At 37.2% G+C, this 20,040-nt stretch overlaps 1 long non-coding RNA gene across 1 annotated transcript; it reads right to left on the reverse strand.

The window, feature by feature from the left end:
* Positions 1–1,881: 1,881 nt before the first annotated feature.
* On the reverse strand, positions 1,882–7,418 carry LOC138849733 (uncharacterized). Its single transcript, XR_011388865.1, has 3 exons — positions 6,453–7,418; positions 5,451–5,643; positions 1,882–4,949 (listed from the first exon to the last, which is right to left on the reverse strand). It is a non-coding gene; the product is annotated as an uncharacterized lncRNA (long non-coding RNA).
* Between the last annotated feature and the right edge of the window lie 12,622 nt (positions 7,419–20,040).

Here is a 20,040-nt window from a genome sequence, read left to right on the forward strand (position 1 = left end):
AACTAATGCCCCCAGTCAAACTCCAGCACGGAGTTGAGGCCAATCAACATCCATATAGCTGAGCTTACAATGAGATTTTCCTTCAGAGGACCCTTGAAATGAATACAGTTCCAGGCAACAATTTGAATGCAGCCATCTGAGGGAGACCGAGCCAGAGAGACCCAGCTATGGCATGTTCTGACTTTTTAATTCATTGGACTTGTTGGTTAATAATTTTTTAAGCTACTAAATTTAGTGGTAATTTGTTATATAGAAACAGGTAACTAATACTCTGTATTAAAACAAAAAAGAGTCTGTGAGAAAGAAATAGAAATGCTTGAAGTCACCTAGACCAATACTTTTCAACCTCTAGGTACCCAATGTGCCCTAAACATTGTCCCAAATTTGTCTATGTTCTACAACTACAATAACCACATTCCTATGCAATTTGATGCCCCATAGGAATTAAGCTGTGCTGGTTCCAAAACTTTTTAAAATATTGTAAGAAGGGTAAACTCACTCCTTGGTGTTGTTCATAACCATGGCTATTAAATGCAAATGTGTATTCTTAATTACTATGAATTTTTGTGACTATTTTATATAAGAAAAAATGTGAGGTAGGATTACAAGTTTATTGTATGCTGGAGTCATAACTTTTCTTCACCAATGTATTTCTATTGCAGCCCATGTGGTACACAATAATGAATACTTATACAGAACACTGTCTTGTTGGCAACTTAACTGTGCTTAGAATTCAAATTAGTAAATGTGAATTGGAGTGAAATGGCAATTCTCCTATTTTCCTTGCCATAAGGAAAAATACTAAGAAAAATTGACATCCTGTCTGGACAAAAGAATGTTTTTGTAAGTGATGGTGTCCTTTTGACTCAACCAAAGTCAAATATCTCTCCTAACTTGTATTCTAACACACAATTCTCAAATAGTGTTTAAAATCAATTTTATAGGGCATATACAACAATGGAAGTAAATAACAATAGCCTAAGTTTATTAGATGTAACTGACACACAAAAATATTATCTTTAGTTACAGAGGTAGATTTTTATGAAGGCAAATGAGCTTTTTGGTTGAAATTTCATTATTCAGAGAGCTATTTATTGTAATGTCTATGTATGAAATGAGATGTAAACAGATTAAACACAATGGTTATAAATGTACAAAAGTGAGGACATTTTGACCAAGAATAACTTTCTTCTAGGGAATATAAATTTGACATAATTCTAATATACAATCATAATTTACAAAAGTTAATTTTATTTTAAGGGAACAATAACAAGCATTATAAATGAATAGCTTCTCCATTAAAATATAGTTTTAGCCCTTTTTTAGATGTAGTTATTTATTTAAAAGACAGAGATACGGAAAAGTAAAGAGTGAGACAGACAGAGAAATCTTTCTGCTGCTTCAATCTTTAAATGACCACACTGCTGGACTGGGCCAGAATGAAGCCAGGGCCGGTGCCACGGCTCACTAGGCTAATCCTCCACCTTGTGGCACCGGCACACCGGGTTCTAGTCCCAGTTGGGGTGCCGGATTCTGTCCCGGTTGCCCCTCTTCCAGGCCAGCTCTCTGCTGTGGCCAGGGAGTGCAGTGGAGGATGGCCCGGGTACTTGGGCCCTGCACCCCATGGGAGACCAGAAGTACCTGGCTCCTGCCATCGGATCAGCGCGGTGCGCCGGCCGCAGCACGCCAGCCACCGTGGCCTTGTGCTGCGGCCATTGGAGGGTGAACCAACGGCAAAAAAAAGGAAGACCTTTCTCTCTGTCTCTCTCTGTCTCTCTCTCTCTCACTGTCCACTCTGCCTGTCCAAAAAAAAAAAAAAAAAAAAAAAAAAAAAGAACGAAGCCAGGAGCTATGGAGCTTCTTCTAGGTCTCCCACAATAATTCAAGGTCCCAAGGACTTGGGCCATTCTCCACTGCTTTCCAAGGTGTGTTAGCAGGGAACTGGATCGTAAGTGCAGCAGCCAGGACTTAAACTGTTGCCTATATGGGATGCTGGCAGTGCAGGCACAGGCTTAACTTATCATACCACAGCTCTTGTCTACCTTTTTTTGTCATGATTCATACTGCTATCTGTCCTCCAATATGATAGTCATATTCTCCAGTATTTACTTGGTTCTTCCTTATTGGAAGAAATGGTTACATTGCCAAGACATTTTTATACATAGGTGTGATCTGTTTATTCTGGCCAATAGGTTATAAGGAAATGTATGAATGGCAATAGGAAGTGTTCTTAAAAGAATATTCTCGGCCGGCGCCGCAGCTCACTTGGCTAATCCTCTGCCTATGGTGCCGGCACCCTGGGTTCTAGCCCCGGTTGGGGCGCCGGATACTGTCCCGGTTGCTCCTCTTCCAGTCCAGCTCTCTGCTGTGGCCAGGGAGTACAGTGGAGGATGGCCCAAGTGCTTGGGCCCTGCCCCTGCATGGGAGACCAGGAGAAGCACCTGGCTCCTGACTTCGGATCGGTGCAGTGTGCTGGCTGCAGCGTGCCGGACGTAGCGGCCATTTGGGGAGTGAACCAATGGAAAAGGAAGACCTTTCTCTCTGTCTCTCTCTCTCTGTAATTCTGCCTGTCAACCAAAGAGAATATTCTCCTCCCTTTTGACTGATATAATGTCTGGTCTCAAGAACGCTCTTGCAACATGAGATAAACTTCTAGTTTTTATTACGGCACTAAGTTGATGATTTGATAGCATCCTAGAAATGTTAAGAAATTCCTCATTGCCACAGCATTCAACCCTTCCCTCCTTCAGTAAGGCAAACTTGCCTCAATGGTAAGGTGAGTGCTGCCCCTACTTCACCATTTCCATCTGTTGTGATGCACTCCAAAACTGATTTCTTAGAGGCCTCGAATACCATGAGCAACCAAGATGAACCAGTCATGGATTACATCTGGATTGAAAGAATCTTACTTTAATGTATCTGGGAATATGGCTTCCATATTATATTCAAATATTTGAACATGATAGCCCAGAAAAAGTCTGTAATATATGAGAAAAACTTTTAAAAATACCTGATTGAATGCTTCTTTGGGGAATAAAATTTGAACTAAAATCTAGTCAGACTCATCATTAAGATGAAAAAAGAAAAAGTTGATATTCAACTTGGAAAAATGAGCATGATTTTCCAGGGGTTTTTAGGTCTTTAAAAAGTAGTAGTTTATGACATAGTGTAAAACAGAAACAACTGAATAATAGTTTCAGTCTAATTTTGCTAGCAGCTTCTCCACAATTTTGAAGTTATCCTAGAAAAACACACATTCTGTTTTCCTTTTTTCAATATCTAAAGATTAACTATATGCTGATAGCTTTGTTTATTAAGCTTTTAAAGTGTTATTTTTATTGCTTCCTATAAATCTCCTGCTTTACACTTAACTCCTATTTGCATAAAGTTGGACTGGTTTTATTCTTGTTTTTTCTTCTACTTTTTTTCCTGTGTCTGGAAATTGTGAAACGGCCCTGTCTCAGGAAGCAAATCCAGCTGCCCTCTGGTAGGAACTGTGGCACTGCATATGAGCCTACTGAGCTAGCCTTTGTGTCTCTTCATCTTATTCATCATACAGTTTTGTGCCAGTTTTAGTCTCCTAGGCCTTTTCAGTTTACATTCCTCATTCAAAGAGATGCCAAGAAACCAGTAAGAAAGCATTTATTAAGTTGGACAGGAAGACATTACAGAAATGAAAGCACTGGGTGGATGAGTATTTATCTTTACTAGGTGTCAGCAGCAAGGCCTGTTCAGCTGGTCTGCTATTGCTTGGTTTGATGTTCACACTATTTTCTTCTTCCTTCAGCATGCTGCAATTCACAGATAACGCAAGAAAGGCCTGCAAGCATGTTGTACACATCTAACCTTTTCTGGAAATGTGTGAATACAGAAAAAGCCATGCATTTCTTAAATGAAATTATGACGCAAATCTATGGAAGGACGAGAAACATTCTTGAATGTTTAGTAAATCAAAATGCAAAGTTTCCTAAGATAATTTGGGCTTCATTCCTTTCTACATGGGGAATACACTTGAGAACTGCACAAAAAATACTTTACCTTCTGCAGCAGGGATGAAGGCGGAACAGCAGCACTAATGTTTTGTGGTTTTGGTGGGCTTCCATGGCTCAATTTCTACTGATCCTAGCTGAGGAGCCACAAGTACTTTTTCACTGCTCCAGTAAGTTCCAGGCTTCTGACACTGTCAATTACTTCTTACTAGTTAGCATTGGAAACAAAGTCATTTTCTTCAAATTAGAAATTGCAACTCTGTAGTTTTCAGCATCACTTCTTCCCAGAGATACACAGAGGCTCCTGCATTTGGAGAGTAAACATTTCCTGGACTTTGATCTTTGACATCATTCATGCTTTTCCAGTCCAAGCGCATTGATTGTCTGGACTGCTCAGATTAAGAAGCATTACTAAAGGAATATGTGGAGACAGGTAAAGAATGCAACTTTCTGTCCTTTGACTTTTTCTTGTCTCCTGGGCCACCAATAAGGGATGTTTGATTTATAAAAATTGCTTTACATGGCAATTTTGGGATTTGTTTGCAATATTATTCTAGATCTCAATTCTGTAGTCAGGTAATTTGCAGACCTTGTATACTTTGGCTTCAGGAAACCTGAAGAAAAATGTATTTAATTGTACTGGCAGACATTTCTAGCATGAGATTTCTCTAGTGTCAAAATCACAGTATTTGCTAGGAACTCACATCTAGATTGAAAACTCACAGAAGACAAGGAATGAGTTTCATAAGTACTTTTATTACCCCAAAAGTTCAGTATGTGACTGGGTACGGTAGTTATGCTTGAAAAATGAATCATAAATAAAGAGACTTACTGATGTCACATTATAAGTAGTTTTTGATGCAGTTTTTCAAAGTCATCTGGTGTTGTTCATTACTTAAACACTGCAAATCAGACTTAAGTCACCAGTTCACTCACTCAGCAACGAGGTATGAACTTCCTCTAATGTAAAAACAAACAAAACCAAATTTAAGAAGTATATTAATTTAGAGCAGGGCAGTTTGAGAAGTATAAGATACAGTCTCACTTCACAAAGTTTTTAACTCAGTTCAAAGATGATTGGGAAAAATAGAAGTTAGACAAATAATTAGAGGTCTCATACTATCAAAAATTCTACTGAAAAGGGTAAATGACAGAATAATCACAAATTTCCTGCATCTTAATGAAATAAGAAATATAAGTGTATACAACTTGGGCTGTATAATATACTGGTATTTGGAATCAAAAATCCAATTGAAATTGATTTGTTTTGTTTTATGCCTGATTTAGCTGATATCACTTCATGTGGAATATGAGGAGTGAATTTTGATTTCTATACACATATACTGTCACACAAATTTAAAGAAAGAGAAAATAAAAACTATAAATTTACAACTGGCGAGAGGTAAGGGATTCTCACAGAAGACAGAGATGATGGGCCACAACTTTTAAGCAGTTGAGTACCTTTGTTGGTTGGAGACTGGTGAACTTCACTGTCCATTTATCTCCCAAATTGTTCATAAAGATGGTGCCTTCATGCACATCCTCAGACAGTTCAAGTTCAGACTCAAGGAAAGCTAGCACTTCTTTGAGGTTTCAGAATTCTAAGTTTAAAAGGTCTTTGAGTCAAGTAGCAAGTTAATATTATCTACCTTAACTGTGGGATGCAATGGGAGAGATTAAATATGAAAAAATAATAATTGATTTTTTTCTCTTTTCTTTTGGTGGTTTTACCTTTATTCACAATCCGGCTGTTTGAGGCAAAATGGAATAACAGCCTGATGTGAATACAAAGGTAAAATGTGGTATCTATGCCTGCAGATTCTGATAAAGTAAAAATATACATAGAAGAAGATGCAAACATAGAATCCCCTGCATTTCCTGATGCACAAATTACTGACCCAGTGTAAGAACATAATCAACAACAATGAAGATTCCCATAAGAAACTACTTTCGTCCTCACCATTCCCAATCCCTTTTCACCTCTTGGTGATAAATACCCATTCTACATTGCCAGATGAAAAATATTAAAACCTTCATCAGAAATCACGTCTTGATTCATGCAATCAGATTGAGGACAGGAAAGTGAGCTCAAGCAACTGTTTATGAAACTCTTAGTAATGTTGCTAAATATGGAAAAACATGAATTTCTCTGCCCTGTGAAAGTAGGAATTAACTGGGGAAAAATGGTGTGAAACCACAGAGCATTTATGACTCTTAAATCTGCCGGCACAAGCATGTGATTCCAGGTTCTGATCTTTTCTGTAGGATCTTTACTGCTGAAATAAAGGTTGAAATCCAGGGGCTTCCTTAAGCTATCAGTGAAGATTTTTGCTTGTTATTATGATTTAATGACGTATGTCATTTTCAGAACTTAAATTAGTGTTAGTAACATGCAACAAGAAGCCCAATAACATCACAAGCATTGGTGACAACACAGAAAATCCTTGAAAGATATGTACCTACCAGTACAAGATGCTCTCTCTTTTCCTTCCTCTTTCCTTTTTACTATCCATTTTAATGGAGAGTTGCACAATTTGTGTCTGTGTATTTGTAATAAGAAAAAGAAAATTAATCCTTGTATTTTCACCTTTAGATGCAAATTTGCCTTATGTTCGATATTGTCTATATCCCACATATATAAACAACTTGAATATTTTGTCTTTAGGGAGTTAAAATACCACAAAAGCAAGTGCTAAATCAATATGTTAGATTACATACACTTTTGCACTCTGCATTTACACATAGTGTGACCATATATTCACTAATCATGTCATATGAAAGGGATCTAGAAGAGAAGCAACCTATTTTAAAATCAGGTTGTTGGAAATACAGGTATCAGGAATGCTATCGAAAACACTGTAGAAGAAAAGAGGACAGGCAGATAAGCATGCGGTGGTGTTTGTCAGATTATAATGAATGATGAAAGACAGGAAATAGCAGATGGCTGACAAAGGAAAAACAAAAAGGAGCAATGACTTTTATGGACAATTAGGGCAAGGATTGTCATGAAGATCTTAAAGCTTGGCATTGATCTTTGGGCACCAGAGTGGAGAAAAATGGAGTCCTAGAGATAGAAACAGACTGATGAGTGAGAAACAAGCTTCATGTTGGAAAGCAGTGGAAGGAAGGCTGATTGAATAAACACTGAGTGATCTTGAACACAGGGCTGGGAAGATTCATCTTGATATCACAAAACAATTGAAATCATTGGCATAAATCATAAGTGGGAGTTAAGATTTTTTTTTAAAAAAGCATGGAGATACAAAAATCTGATCAGCTTCCCCGTTCAATATTTACTATTTGATTTTTTGACAATTTAATTTCTCTTATGCTCAACTTTTCTTCAGCAAATTATATATTTCCAGTTTAATGTTGTAAGATTAAATATGGTTACTTATGCAAAGTGCATGGTTTATTTTACAGGTGTATAATGACTATTAGTTCTTCCTTTCTTGCTTTAGTAAGGTGTTTTGGAAAGTGAAATATTAGCACAAATAATCACATAACCAATAGGGAAATTATATTGGTAGAAGTTAGTAGATAAAAATACAGAAAAGCTCATAATTATTTTTAGCAAAATAGCAATATTGCTTATTTGTTTTATATTCTTTTGGAATTTATAGCAGAATTTTCTTAGTGTTCATAATTCATAAATTTTTTGAAAAATATTAATATAAACAACAGATTTCATGTATTTGAAAATCCTGTAATTTTTTTTTTACTTGTTCAATTTTTTTTAACTTTTATTTAATGAATATAAATTTCCAAAGTATGACTTATGGATTACAATGGCTTCCCCCACATACCGTCCCTCCCACCCGCAATCCTCCCCTTTCCCACTCCCTCTCCCCTTCCATTCACATCAAGATTCATTTTCGATTATCTTAATATACAGAAGATCAGCTTAGTATACCTTAAGTAAGGATTTCAACAGTTTGCTCCCACACAGAAACATAAAGTGAAAAATAATAGATGATTTTTTTTAAATGATGATGAAATCAGATCAGACCTATTGTCATGTTTAATCCCAGTGAGAGTCAAGTTGGGAATTGATAATTTCTTTTTTTTTTTTTTACAGAAGATCAGTTTAGTATGCATTAAGTAAAGATTTCAACAGTTTGCACCCCCATAGAAACACAAAGTGAAATATATTGTTTGAGTACTCGTTATAGCATTAAATCTCAAAGCACAGCACATTAAGGACAGAGATCCTACATGAGGAGTAAGTGCACAGTGACTCCTGTTGTTGACTTTACAAATTGACACTCCTGTCTATGGCATCAGTAATCTCCCTATGCTCCAGTCATGAGTTTCCAAGGCTATGGAAGCCCTCTGAGTTCTCCAACTCTTATCTTGTTTAGACAAGGTCATAGTCAAAGTGGAGGTTCTCTCCTCCCTTCAGAGAAAGGTACCTCCTTCTTTGAAGACCTGTTCTTTCCACTGGGATCTCACTCACAGAGATCTTTTGCCAGAGTGTCTTGGCTTTCCATGCCTGAAATACTCTCATGGGCTCTTCAGCCAGATCCGAATGCCTTTAGGGCTGATTCTGAGGCCAGAGTGCTATTTAGGACATCTGCCATTCTATGGGTCTGCTGAGTATCTCACTTCCCATGTTGGATCACTCACCCCTTTATTTTTTCTATCGGTTAGTGTTAGCAGGTACTAGACTTGTTTATGTGCTCCCTTTGACTCTTAGTCCTTTCATTATGATCAATTGTGAAATTGAAAAGTGAAATTGATCACTTGGAATAGTGAGATGGCATTGGTACATGCCACCTTGATGGGATTGAATTGGAATCCCCTGCTATGTTTCTAACTCTACCATTTGGGGCAAGTCAGCTTGAGCATGTCCCAAATTATACATCTCTTCCCTCTCTTATTCCCACTCTTATGTTTAACAGGGATCACATTTCAGTTAATTTTCAACACTTAAGAATAACTGTGTATTAATTTCAGAATTAAACCAGTCATATTAAGTAGATCAGACAAAAAAACTACTAATAGGGATAATGTATTAAGTTGTTCATTAACAGTCCTGTAATTTTAATATGCCCAAGGCATATTAATAATTTAGCCCTGTTCTTAATACATAATTTGATTGTAAGCATGCAAAATAGTTCTGTTTATTTTAACATTAATTGATAATTGATATGCATGATGCTATGTGATCAGTATTTTTGCCTACTATGAAAAAACAATGCCAATATTTGGTTTAATTGATTGTGGAGGGCTGCAAATTATCCTTTCCAAGAACCTAAAGAAAGCTATTCCTGCTTTTAGCACAATCTTTCTCACCCTTAAAAGGGCAACCTGCTTTTAATAAATCCCAAAGTTATTGTTGGCTTTAAATTCTCTCTATGCAACTGAGTGAATATTTGTGTGTATGCAAGTTCTGAAACCTAAGACAGACTGTAAAAATGATCCAAAATCCTTTAGCAACTCTTTTTTGTACATATGACAGTACAAGGAATTTTCAAAACATATTTTAAACCCTCTGCATTTTCTTTGCTACAGCATAACTTTCTATTGCTACAATTTCTCTTAGCTAGCAGTAAAAGTAATAGCAGAACTTAACTGATAAGAAATCATGTAGGCCATCTATATTATAGATAAGAAAAACAATCTCAACTATCTTCATATTTTAGAAGCATAGTGCACCGTGGACATGAAAGCAAACTGGCAAATTAATGCCACTAAATTAGAATATTTCCTGGCATCTACTCAAATGAGTTTATTTGAGTATTATATAAAATAAATCTTGATTTTCAATTTAATTTCCCATGAGAATTGACTGTCTGTTTCTTATTTTAAAAGAATGTTTGCACATAGGAGTAAAAATATTAAATCAGTCACTGACGCCCTTTCCACATTCTCTGTTACAATTGCTCTGCTGAGAGAATACTGGAACATCTCTGGTTCATCCCTGGTCAAACCTACAGAAAGTACTAGACATAAACAACCATACTCAATAACCCCCGAATGTGAAAGCAGTAGACAGAACACACATGAAGTTAGCAGTGTGTACATGGAAGGTTTGATGGCTTGGGGGTAGATTTCAGACTTACCATACAGGACCATGTGAATGCCATAAAATCAGCTCTCTCAACAGAGAGGAATGAAGCAACCGCCCACGTGAATGAAGAGTCACATGGCCCCAGAAGGAAATCAATGAAGAGATGAGCATCTTTGTTTCTTGAGAAAAATAATACTCTCTCAAAGCAAACCATTTTAGACCTAAGTTAATACTCTCTTACTTGGATTTCACTTTGTTCCCATAGTCATCTATAATACATTTCTTTTTTGAAATGTGGTCTGAGATTCTTGTATATGATACCTGAATAATAAAAAGGCAATGAGTACCACACATCTTCCATTTTTTTAAAAAATGATTTTATTTATTTGAAGGTCAGAATGACTAAGAGAGAGGGAAAACAGGAGAGATAAAGAGACAGAGAGAAAGAGAGAGAGAGAAATCTTTCATCTGCTGTTTCACTCCTTAAATGGCTATAATAGGAAGGGCTAGGCAAAGCCTAAGCCAGGAGCCGGGCTCTCCATTAGGGATTTCCACATCAGTAGCAGGGCCCCAAGTACTTGGTTCTTCAGCTGCTGCCTCCCCAGGTTCATTAGCAGGGAGTTGGATCTTAAGGGTATAGCAGCTGGGATTTGAACCAGCACTCCAATACATGGCGCTGGCACCAGAAGTGGCAGTTTAACCTGCTGCACCACAATGCTGGCCCAAGATCTTTCATTTTAACATGTTGTAATGTGTTACAGAATAAATACTACATAAGAAAAACTAAGAGGATTAGATTTTATATGAAGTTCTGATATTATTTTCATCACCATCCATCCTACACACGTGCACGTGCATACACACACTCCAATGATTTCAGTAGCTTTCCTAAAATTAGTGAATTAAAGAAAAATTCATTGAAGAGTCCATAAAATAATAAACAAGTTATACAACCTCCAGCCTCACATATTGCACATTAAGAAGGATTTCTGCATGTAAACATTTCATGTGCTAAATTATGGCTGCTCAGAAATCTTCCCAAACTCTGGAGTTTTTATTGCTCATGTTTTATCTCTAAATACAACTTAAACCATTAGAAAATTGTGTACCTTTAACCCACTTGGGAAGGAAGACTTTTTTATATTACAATCAAAATCAAAAGAGGTCTAGTGGTTACTGAGCATTATTATGACTGCCTTCTAATAGGAAAATTTCCAAACTTCCCCCTTAATGTGGTTGTAATTTTGAATGTTTGGTGTGAGAGTGGGGGTGGTGAAGATAGAAGCTACTTAAATTACTCCTCTAGAATAAAGACCTGGAGGAAAAGTCTTAAGTTGTTCAAACAATTAGTCTTGGTTGTTATCACCACTTAGAAGGTTTATACAAATGTAGAAACACTAAGATGAGATCATTTTCTTCTATCTTTTGAATACAAATTGTCAGAAGGAAATTTTGTTTGGCTGTCTCTTCAAAGAATATCATTTGTGTGTAAACACCAGCCCAACAGAGGGAGCTAAACGCACACAGGGAATGAAGACAATGATAAAAATTATTAGGATCTACTTTATTTCCTAAATCCTAGCCCAGTCCTCCTTCAGAAAGACAGACAAAACAGTTAAGGTGGTGAATTGACTGAAGAGCTCACTGTCATGCCTCTTTTCCCTTTTCGTAAGATATACTGTAAATTTATCTCAATTTTATTTGAAATGCCAAGAGAAAGACATTCAGAAAGACAGACAAACATATTCCATCTACTGATTCATTCCCCAAATCCCACAATAGCCAGAGCTGGGCCAGGCCAAAGTCAAGTGCCAGGGTGGAACTCAATACAAGTCTCCCACATGGTTAACAGGGACCCAGGTACATATGACCTCATCTGTTGGCTCCTAATGTGCATATTAGCAGGAAACTGGAATTGGAAGTGGAGCTGGGTCTCAAAACTAAATGCTCCAATATGGGATGTAGGCATCCCAAGAGACCATAAACCTCCTTGATACATATTTGCTTTTCCACCTGCTTTTTGATACAATTTCTCACCTTGTCTTGTTTTCCTTTCCTTTATATCCCATACTAGTCCACTGATCTTGGCTTAACCACACCTCTGTCACACTATCCGCATTCCTTCCTATTTCAATTTTTGCTTCCAATTTAGACTGCATAAGTAAAGGGTGAAGGGAAGAGAAAGGGATCATAGATTTATTGGCAATATCAGCTTCTACTCAACCAAAAACTGTGTGTGAAATCAAGAAATATATATATTCAAATATATTCATATTACTATTTAATACATAAGTTAAAAAGTTATAAAGTATTAAAAACAAATAAATATTTTAGGAATTCAGAGGATTGGAAATACATGGTACTCTTATTTTCTTTTTTGAGATTTATTTATTTATTTGGAAATCAGAATTACAGAGAAAGAGGGATAGACAAAGTGAGAGATCCACCATCCACTGATTCACTCTCCCAAATGGCCACAATGGCTGGGGCTAGGCCAAGCCAAAGCCAGAAGCCAGGAGTTCCTTCCATGTCTCCTAAATGGGTGCAGTGGCTCAAGGACTTGTGCCATCTTTCACTGCTTTTGTAAGTGAATTAACAGGGATCTGGATTGGAAGTGAGGCAGCCAGACTTAAACCAGTGTCCACATGGGATGCTTGCAGTCTCAGATGCAGCTTAACCCACTGTGCCACAGCGCTGGCCTCGGTTCTTAATTTTTAATTTTCTTTTTTTTGTCTTTCTTTTTTTATTTAGTAAATATAAATTTCCAAACTACAGTTTATGGATTACAATGGCTTTCCCCCACCCATAATTTCTCTCCCACTCACACCCCTCCCATCTCCTGCTCCCTCTCCCATTCCATTCACATCAAGATTCATTTTCAATTACCTTTATATACAGAAGATCAATTTAGTATATATTAAGTAAATATTTCATCAGTTGGCACCCACACAGAAACACAAAGTGTAAAATACTGTTTCCGTACTAGTTATAGCATTACTTCACATTGGACAACCCACTAAGGACAGATCCCACATGAGGAGTAAGTACACAGTGACTCCTGTTGTTGACTTAACAATTTGACACTCTTGTTTATGGTGTCAGTAATCTCCCTAGGCTCTAGTAATCAGTTGCCAAGGCTATGGAAGCCTTTTGAGTTCGCTGACTTTGATCTTATTCAGACAGGGTCTTAGTCAAAGTGGAAGTTCTCTCCTCCCTTCAGAGAAAGGTACCTCCTACTTTGATGCCCCATTTTTTCCACTGGGATCTCACTCAGAGATTTCTTTCATTTAAGTCCTTTTTTTTAGAGGGGGGGTGTTGCTAGAGTGTCTTGGCTTTCCATGCCTAAAATACTCTCATGGGCTTTTCAGCCAGATCTGAATGCCTTAAGGGCTGATTCTGAGGCCAGAGTGCTATTTAGGACATCTGCCATTCTATGAGTTTGCTGTGTATCCTGCTTCCCATTTTGGATCATTCTCTCCCTTTTTGATTCTATCAGTTAGTATTAGCAGATACTAGTCTTGTTTGTGTGATCCCTTTGACTCTTAGACCTATCAGTGTGATCAATTGTGAACTGAAATTGATCACTTGGACTAGTGAGATGGTATTGGTACATGCCACCTTGATAGGATTGTATTGGAATCCCCTGGTACGTTTCTAACTCCACCATTTGGGGCAATTCTGATTGAGCATGTCGCAAACTGGACATCTCCTCCCTCTCTTATTCCCACTCTTATATTTAACAGGGATCACTTTTCAGTTAAAATTTAAACACCTAAGAATAATTGTGTGTTAATTACAGAGTTCAACCAATAGTACTAGAACAAAAAAATTACTAAACTGGATAAAGTATTACATTGTACATCAATGGTCACGACAAGAGCTGATTAAGTCACTGTTTCTTTTTCTTTTCTTTCTTTCTTTCTTTTTTTTTTTTTTTACAGGCAGAGTGGACAGTGAGAGAGAAAGAGACAGAGAGAAAGGTTTTCCTTTTGCCGTTGGTTCACCCTCCAATGGCCGCCGCGGCTGGCGTGCTGCGGCCGGCACACCACGCTGATCCGATGGCAGGAGCCAGGTACTTACCCTGGTCTCCCATGGGGTGCAGGGCCCAAGTACTTGGGCCATCCTCCACTGCACTCCCTGGCCACAGCAGAGAGCTGGCCTGGAAGAGGGGCAACTGGGACAGAATCTGGCACCCCAACTGGGACTAGAACCTGGTGTGCCAGCGCCGCAAGGCGGAAGTCACTGTTTCTCATAGTGTCCATTTCACTTCAACAGGTTCTCAATTTTCTTAAAGGAAAATGAAGATACACTAAGCAATTTCAAAAGCTGAAACAATGAGCTTGTCACTATTCTGCTCAAAAAATTCAAGTGATTGATAATCAGTAGTGTGGCTTAGTAGAATGCTCTAGAGATAGCAAGAATTCCAAAATAAACAAGAACATGTCTAGTGAAAATCATTTGGTATGATGTTATATTTCAAATTCCTCCTATCTATATGATTATTTCCAATTTAATAGCATTGAAATTTAGTCTGTCACCACCAGAAAAGATGGTGCCTATTCCCACATGAGTTGCAATCTATAAAGAACAAGTATACAAATAAACCACATCAAGACCCTTTTTAGTAGAAAGTAAACATACACACACACACACACACAATGCAAGTATGAGAAAGGTATCCTAGAATTATTTCCATTGGAAGCCAATGAAAGAACTTTGTGTGCATGAGAATACATAATTTTTTGCATCAAGGCATGTTGGAAAAATTATATAGGTTTATACATTAACTGATACCATCATACTACTGTAAAGCATTCTTCTTTTTTCTATGTTTTATTATTTATTTTTTAACTTTTATTTAATAAATATAAATTTCCAAAGTACAACTTTTGGATTATAGTGGCTTTCCCCACCATAACCTCCCTCCCACCCACAACCATCCCATCTCCCACCCCACTCACATCAAGATTCATTTTCAATTATCTTTATATACAGAAGATCAATTTAGTACATACTAAGTAAATATTTCAACAGTTTGAACCCACACAGAAACACAAAGTATAAAGTACTGTTTGAGTACTAGTTATACCATTAATTCACATAGTACAACACATTAAGGACAGATCCCACATGAGAAGTAAGTACACATTGACTCCCTTTGTTTATTTAACAATTGACAACCTTATTTATGACGTCAATAATCACCCAAGGCTCTTGTCATGAGCTGCCAAGGCTATGGAAGCCTTTTGAGTTCACCGACTTCAATCTTATTCAGACAAGGTCATAGTCAAAGTGGAAGTTCTCTCCTCCCTTCAGAGAAAGGTACCTCCTTCTTTGATGCCCCATTTTTTCCCCTGGGATCTCACTCACAGCGATCTTTCATTTAGGCCATTTATTTATTTATTTATTTATTTTACCAGAGTGTCTTGGTTTTCCATGCCTGAAATACTCTCATGGGCTCTTCAGCCAGATCTGAATGCCTTAAGGGCTGATTCTGAGGCCAGAGTGCTGTTTAGAACATCTGCCATTCCATGAGTCTGCTGTGTATCCCGCTTCCCATGTTATATCTTTGGCCAGGTTTCTCCTATATGCCACACAGATTCCCACCTTTGCCCTCCATTTTTTTTAGACTCTTTTCTCTGCCTTCTGTGCCTAAATCCATCCATCTTTATAAGCCCAACTTAAGTTCTGTCTCCTCCATTGGAATTTCCAGTTATTCCAAGTCACATAACTTTGTTTTCCAGAGTTCCTTTCCTGCTTTTGGTTTCTGGTGTTGGCTGGGTCATCTCACACTTGGAAATGAAATTATCCAACTAGGAATCAAAAGGTGAAAGACATTCTAAGAATACACTTAACTGCCATCATAGAAGTCATTATTTCTCTATGATACTGAGAGCAAAACAACAACAAAAAAGAGTGGGTGACATGTTATAGATTAGACTGTGATAGTCACAAGATGCTCAAAGAAAAGCCTAAGATTTCAGAAACATTTCATCTATTTAATGATCACACTTCCTGAGGATGTCTACTCTATTTTCTGATACTTGGAAGGGTTCAACAAACATATGTTAAATGATGAACTTAATTTCCTTCCTGTTCTTGTCTACAAGAAGTGCATTTCCTACTCCTTTTACAACAAATAGCATTTAGATGCCCCAGAATCTCTGTTGAATTGCGGAATGCTACCATGAGAAGGGCAAAAATAACTGCATACTGCAATATATGAGAAAACCTAAGGAGTTGCCTCATATTGAACCCTTATTAAATTTTTGATCTGGGTGTTTTATATTATATTGAAGCAAATGAAAACTTAGTAGTTGTCAGAAAAAGCTGGTAAGTTATCCATAAATTTATATGATTCAACCCAACAATTTTCTCTTTCTTTTCATAATACCTTCTATCTTACTGAAATTTCCATACGAGAAAATGAGTTGTGTCATGTCTCTGAATCTCTCACACACACACCCTCAATTTTTTTTTTCTCATTTCCCTCTGTCATGCCCTTCTGCTTTATTTCAGCATTTAAAATTTTCCAGTTTCATCAGTCTACAATCGACCAACATTAACTGTGGGATTTCATTTTCCACTCTAATATGCTACGATGGTGGAGCTCAAATCTCTGACATCTGCTGGCTCCACACTTTGGCTCACCATAGCTTAGTTTCAATGGCATCGCAGTTGTTTTCTGAACAAATCAAATTTTGATATCCAGTCCTCTAGGGTAGCACCATGAATAGTATCATTTTGTACAATTAATAATAAACACATGTTCATTGATAGTATTCAACTACTCAGGCAAGTCAAGGAATCTCAGTATAACTAAGAAGAATATTTTACCATACTTATTAGACTACTTATATACACATTTGGCATTCAAATTTAAGCTATCTTCTCAGTTCATTCCAATTAATTTGCTGACAGGTATTTTTGCAAAACATTTAATACATTTAAACCCAAGTTAAATATTTTTCTATAGTGTAATATTTTAGGGTTTTTTCAGCATTTGGGGGAAAATTTCTTAGATAAGGCCTGTATTTATTTTCATGTAACCCTTTAGAAATTTTGAATTAAACACATCATGACAAACCAAATCATTATGATAACTATTGTTACTTTCATCCATTTAAACAAAGTAATTATAGTTCCACTAAAATTCTCATAGATAAGAGATTCCTGTTATGAAGGGATTTTTTCCTTAGCTTTTTGATTAAAAAATGTAACAAAGGGGGCCGGCGCTGTGGATCACTTGGTTACTCCTCTACCTGAGGCGCCAGCATCCCATATGGACACTGGGTCTAGTCCCATTTGTTCCTCTTCCAGTCAGCTGGCCCGGGAAGGCAGTGGAGGATGGCCCAAGTGCTTGGGCTCCTACACCTGCATGGGAGACCAGGAGGAAGCACCTGGCTCGTGGCTTCAGATCGACGTAGTTCTGGCTGTAGCAGCCATTTGAGGGGTGAACCAACGGAAGGAAGATTTTTCTTCCTGTCTCTCTCTCACTGTCTAACTCTGTCAAATAATAATAATAAAAATGTAGCAAAAGGCATCATAAGCTTAAACTAGCCTTAAAGAAACTAGGAAGTAAATTTAGTATGTTTGTGTTTGAGTCATAGTTTCAGAAAACTCTCTGAATTCTGTTATCTGTCCTATAGTACAGTGATAATGAGACAAGACAAAGATTTTTAATTATTATGTGCACTTTATATTACAAAAATATAGGTTATTCATTTTAAACATTGACATCAAAATAGACACATTAACTCTCATAATTATTATTTACTGAAGCATCACACATTAATATTTGATTTTTTTAATGTTGGTTCAGAAAATATTTTTCTTAAATTTACCTTGGCACTCTTGGACTACTCTGAGGCTAATACAATTCATATATGTTTGAGGATCTACCATCTGCATGATTTATTAAATAATGTATTTTTGCATGACTTTTTGAAAACTATTTGTTGGATTTTAGGAACTGTCATTTTACATGTTTAGAAACTTAGCTATTTTATGTGCATAAGCACCACAAACTTCTGACTTTCTTAAGAATTACCCATTTCTAAAACAAAATGTCTGTTGTTTCATTTTTTTTATAAAAAAACATATATGAATGCTGACATTAACTGACAATTGACCAGTAAGAAACTGGATTCTGATTTGCTTTTCAAAATCTCATGATCATTTTTCAATGTCCTTAAGTGACCAACATATTTAGGAAAATTTGATTTGTGAAAAAATAAATTGGTATTGATGTGATGAAGAAAACTTTTGCCTTGGAGAAATGAACAGTGGGAGGGAAGCTTACACTAAAATTTGAGCCAAACCCTGGGAGAGTAAGCTCAAGGAATGAAGACTGAGAAATCTCAGCATGTACTATGGACAAAAATGTCTTATTTTTGAAAGTAGTTTCTTTAAATAATTAACTGGTAGACTTGAACAAAATAAATGCTACTTTCCTTTAATGATGAACAATCTTAAAATTCTAACCATTCATATTTAATTTAATATATTCATATTAATTTTATTTTAGTGTACTTTGTAAACATGAATCATATAATCACAACACATCAAAATTTCTATTAGAATTGGAATGGGCTCTGTAGACAATAGATATTATACAAACTTTATTTTTATATATTTATTTATTTCTATCTATATGAGGTGAACAAATTTCATGTATTTCATATATATGAGCATGGTGATATTTCACACATTCCCCTGCCTTCTGCCCATTCTCCCACCTTCCTTCCTCTTTCCTTTCTTTTTATTTGAAAGAGTTAGAGAGAGAGGTGGAGACACACAGAGAGAGAGGTATTCCGTCCACTGGTTCACTCCCCAGATGGCTGTAACGGCCAGAGCTGAGCTGATCTGAAGTCAGTTGCCAGGAGATTCTTTCAGGTCTCCCACGCGAGTACAGGAGCTCAAGCAGTTGGGCCATCTTCTACTGCTTTTCCAGGCCAAAGCAAAGAGCTGGGCTAAAAAAGGAGCAGCCAGGACTCAAACTGGCACCCATATGGGATGCAGGCAGGCAAAGCCATGGCTTTACTTCTGTGCCACAGCCCTGACCACATTCTTCCCTTCTTATTATTTCTTTGAATTTTTTACTGGCTTATCTTTTTTTCAAAATTTTTTTTAAAAAAATGTTTAAGAAGAACAAATTTCATGTATTTCTTTTTTTGAACTTTTATTTTATTTGAATTTAATTTTTTTTGACAGGCAGAGTTAGACAGTGAGAGAGAAAGAGAGAAAGGTCTTCATTTTCCATTGGTTCACCCCCCAAATTGCTGCTACAGCCGGCGCGCTGCGCCGATCCGAAGCCAGGATCCAGGTGATTCCTCTTGGTCTCCCATGCAGGTGCAGGCACCCAAGCACTTGGGCCATCCTCCACTGCCTTCCTGGCCCACAGCAGAGAGCTGGACTGAAAGAGGAGCTAGCAGGACAGAATACAGTGCCCAAAACAGGACTAGAACCCGGGGTGCTGGCACCACAGGCGGAGGATTAGCCAAGTGAGCTGCGGCACCAGCTCAACTTTCATTTAATAAATATAAATTTCCAAAATACGACTTTTGTACTGTAGTGTCTTTTGCCCCCATAACCTCTCTCCCAACTGCAACCATCCCAGAGAAAGAAACCTCCATCTTTGATGACCTGTTGTTTCCACTGGGATCTCACTTGCGGAGATCTTTCATTTAGGTGGTTTTTTGTTTGTTTGTTTGTTTGTTTGTTTTCCGAGTGTCTTGGCTTTCCATGCCTGCAAAACTCTCATGGGATTTTTAGCCAGATCCGAATGCTTTAAGGGCTGATTCTGAGGCCAGAGTGCTGTTTAGGGCATCTATCATTCTGTGAGTCTGCTGTGTATCCTGCTTCCCATGTAGGATCATTCTCTCCTTTTTAATTGTATCAATTATCATTTGCAGACACTGGCCTTATTTATGTAATCCCTTTGACACTTAATCCTATCTTTTTGATCAATTATGAACTTAAACTGATCACTTTAACAAGTAAGATGGCATTGGTACATGCCATATTTATGGAATTGAA

This window comes from Oryctolagus cuniculus, chromosome 5 (genome assembly GCF_964237555.1).
Source record: "Oryctolagus cuniculus chromosome 5, mOryCun1.1, whole genome shotgun sequence".
Lineage (NCBI taxonomy): Eukaryota > Metazoa > Chordata > Mammalia > Lagomorpha > Leporidae > Oryctolagus > Oryctolagus cuniculus.